Raw genomic sequence first — 4,427 nt, forward strand, 5'->3', positions numbered from 1 at the left:
AAATAAAAAATAATACCTGAGGGATATTGGGCTTGGGAAGGAGAACAGCTGACTGTGTATCACTTTGTTCTGTGGGACCTCCCTGGGAGGTCCGTCACTAAGGGGCGAGGTCCTGGTATGAGCAGCACAGACCAGGAGGCAGGGCTGAGGGACACCAGCATTCCAGGGCAGCCTTGCCGCCCTGCAGGCCTGCACCGCCTCCTTATCGCACAAGCCTGCTCTTAATGAGGGCAGCACCAGATGCCTCAGCTGAGGCAGATAACCTGCCCTTTGTTTGACAAGTAGAGCTGTGAGTTGGTTGTTATACAGAGCAGGAGTTGTTTTGTTTTTGCCTTTCTCAAACTAATTGGTTTTGCAAAAGTCCTAAGACCAAGATAAAGGAAGTACTTTCAGGTGTGCTCCTGGGAAGGCCTGCCCTATGTCTACAACAGCTCAGGGTTGCCTTTTTGCACACGGTTTTCCCGGATGTGTTTTACACCACTCAGAGAGGCTCTTTCTGTGATTAATTACCAGCGTGGCTGGCCTTTGCGGTTCATCAGATAACTTACCAGCTTGCCCTCCTGTTGTGTGCTGAGTAGATCTGGCCATCGTGGTGAGTCTTTCGCCTTAATCACATTTTAAAAAGCAGCCCTCAGATGGTTCCTTCCTAGATTTCTTTGCTACATTATTTATAATATCAACTCTGATTCATTAAGAGCCTCTTTTCTTTACCACATATGTTCACTCACTCTCTCCCTCCATGCTCTTTCCCCCTTATCCCTACAAACATAGCATAAGGAATAGGCACTGGATTTTTCTGATTTATTTGAAAAAAAAAAAAAAATGAAGTTACTGTATACACTATTTTTCTAAGAGAGCCAAGCTCTGAATCTAACCACGGCAGCCATTCCATTACTAAACAGCTCAATTTACTTTAGCATTACTTGATTTTTGTTTGTTTGTTTGTTTGATGGTTCTTGATTTTGTAAAAATTTAAATAAATGAATGTCTATACTTTTTTATAAAGAAATATGAAAATACTATGGCTCAGAAAAGATGGTACTATCAGATGTTGTTTAGAAAGCATTTATCTTGTACTTCTTTATTCTTTCTAATTATCTAAAATTCAATAAAAGTTTATTCATATAAAGTAAGTTGTTTATTATTTTAGTGCTAGTGAATATATGATTTTGCATTTAGTGATTCTCTTAATTTTTTAAGAAATTTTATGTTAGTAGGATTCATAATAATGTTAATTATCACATCCTTGAGATTGTTGACAGTATCAGCTTGCTTGGTTCACAGTCAACACTCTTGGCACCAGCAGTCAGGAAATCACAAGGTACTGAACATAGCATATCCTGCCCTGCCAAGAAACAGTCATGTCTCTCCTAGAGAGGGTGAGACCAAGTTGCTCCTTGGAGGATGGAATTTGGAGCTTTGTCTCTGTGCTTTGGGTATGTGGCCAGGAGGGACCACTCCTTAGAGAAGGACATCGCACTTAGGAGGGTAAAGTGACAGCACAGCAGAAGAAGACCCTGCATGAGATGGATTGACACAGAAAGTAGGGTAAGGAGCAGATGTGTTGGAGAGGGTGAGATTGGCTCAGGGTAGGACAGTTCAGAGCTGTTATGCATAGCGTCACAATAAGGCACAGGTGACTTGATGGCACATAACAACAATAGCTAATGATAGTGAACATCTTTCATTCACTAACTTAACATCTACGTATCCTCTTTTGTAAAATACTTTTGTCTTTTGCCAGTATTCTTTGATTTTCTTGTTGAGTTCTGAGAGATGTTTATTAATTTAAGATAACATACGTGTTCTTCACTAAGTTGTTGGAAGATAATTTCTTCACATTTGTAGCTTGTCTTTTAATCATCGTCACAAAGTCTTTGCAAAGCACAGTATTTCTGTTGAGGTTTTATTTAAATTTTTCTTTTGTGGATTTTTATTTCAGTGTCAAGTCCAAAATTTTTAATTTTGACGTAGTGCCTCAGTACTATTTTCCTGTTTGCTGCTTTGTTTTTCCTAAAAGTTTTGCAGTTTTACATTTAAATTTGTCATCCATTTTGAGTTAACCTTGTTTAAAGAGTCACATTTGCAATGAAATTAATTTATCCCCCTACCTAGGAATGCCTAGTTGTTCCAGCACTGTTTGCTAAAAAGGTAATCTTTCCTCCAGTTCATTGCTTTTGCACTATTATCTTAAAGATAAGGTTTGTGAGTTTGTTATTTTTTACACTGATCTCTGTCAGTCACATAGACTTGGTTGATGTAGCTGTATTACTGTGTGCTGTTGAGTCAGGAACTGACCCATAGTTGACCCACCAGTGGGATTGCAGAGACAGTAAATGGCATTGGAGGAGATTACACACCCTTCTTCTAGAAAGCAACTAGGGGATTCAAACTGTGTGTGTTTGGAATTGCAGCACAGTTACTTTAGACTAGACCACCAGAGCTTCCAATGTAGCTATATGATCAACAATATTTGTAGAGGAATTCTTGCCACTGTTAGCTATTCTTGGCCCTACATTTTTTCCACATAAAATTTATTTGTAGGCATAATGTCTACAAAACACCTTATCATTTTGATGGGCATTGCAGTAAGCATATAAATCAATTTGGAGTGAATTGGCATATTTACTATTTTGAAACTTTGAATCCATGAATAGAATGTATCTCCATTTGTTTAGATCTTCTATGGTTTCTCTCTCCTTGATAAACATTTTGTAATTCTCAACATCTAGATCCTATACATATTGTGTTAGATATAACTAAAAGTTATTTTATTAGCATTAGTAAATGATACTATGTTTATAATTTTGGTTCCTATTCAAGGTAGATTCAGAATAGACCATGAGACAAGGAGTATAATTTCTGATAAGGTGGATCTTGGCTGAAAGCAGATATCAAAGAGATACTTTCTTGTATTTTGTTGACTGCACAGGCCTTAGACTGTGGGTCATAATAAATTAACAGCGAAAAGAAAGGAATTCCAGAACACCTACATCCGCTCATGCAGGGCCAAGAGGCTGTCATTCATACAGAACATGGGATACTGTATGATACAAAATCAGGGAAGATGTGTGTCAGAGTTGTACCCTTTCACCATACCTATTCAACCTCTCCGTTTAGCAAATCATTCTAGAAACTTGACTATATAAAGGAGAATATGACATCAGAATTGGAGGATGACTCGTCAGCAATGTGCATTATGGAGATAGCAACCTTAACTGTAGAAAGTACACATGAAGCACTTATTGAAGGTAAATGAAGACTGTATGTTGCCACCTCTAATGGATTACAGTTTAACATCAAGAAAACAGAAATCCTTACAACTGGACCATAGGCTACATCATGATAAATAGAGGGGGAAAAAAATTTGAAATTGTCAACAATTTCATTGAAGTTAGATTCACAATATCCATTGTAGTAGAAGTCAAAATATAAATGATAACAGATCTGCTGTCAAGGACTTCCTTAAAGAGCTAAAGAACAGGGATATTAGTTTAAAGACCAAGGTGCACCTGACCCAAGCCATGATATTTCCAATTCCTTCATTTGCATTTGAAAATTGAAAATGAATAAGGAAGAACAAATAATTGATGCTTTTAAATTGTAGAGTTAGTGAGAAGAGCCCATACCATTGGATGACCAAAAGAACAAATTTATCTTGGAAGGTGTATAACCAAGGTGCTCCTTAAAAAATGGTGATGCTTCATCTCGTAAGATTTGGGCATGTTGCTAGGAAGGGCCGGCCCTTGGTCAAAGACATCATTCTTAGAAAAGTAGATTATGTGCAAAAAAACTCCAAAGACCAGAAAGCCTCAAGGGTATGAATTGGCACAATAACAATGAGCTTTCTCTCTCTCCTCTTTGCTAAAGAAGTGTGGATATTGCCAAGATTCTCTTGTTAGGCTCTTTCCCCTTTATTGGCTTGGGAGAACAAGTTTTTGATAGATTCTGTGACAGTCTGTTACTGACATTTCTGAGGACCTGAGGTTGGAATGGTTAATCACTCAACTGTTACCTAAAAGATTGTTAGTTCAGACTTACCAGTTGCTCCTTGAGAGAAAGATGTAGGAGTTTGGTTCTCACAGTCTTGGAAACTCTTTGGGGCACTTCTTTTCTGTCCTGTCGGATTGCTAGGAGCTGAAATGGACTCAAGGATAAAGAACTTTTCTTTTGTTTAGATTTTTATCTTTCTGGTGCTGATCATTCAGGTTACAGACTTTTCTCCCCGATTCTGTCTGTGATGTAGGAAATAACCAGGAAACTCGAGGAACTTGCTTTCATGTTATTCTCTGGGTCCTGAGGTCCCTAGGTAATTTATCTCTTCTTTCTGTCATTCAGAGTTCTCTTACTGTGCTGTCTCCAAGTGTTTTGTGTGGGTTTGTTGTTTTGTTAGGGTTTGGTGGTTTGTTTTTTGTTTTGTTTTGTTT

Source organism: Elephantulus edwardii, unplaced genomic scaffold (assembly GCF_000299155.1).
Source record: "Elephantulus edwardii isolate Elephantulus edwardi_28Jun2011 unplaced genomic scaffold, EleEdw1.0 scaffold00032, whole genome shotgun sequence".
Lineage (NCBI taxonomy): Eukaryota > Metazoa > Chordata > Mammalia > Macroscelidea > Macroscelididae > Elephantulus > Elephantulus edwardii.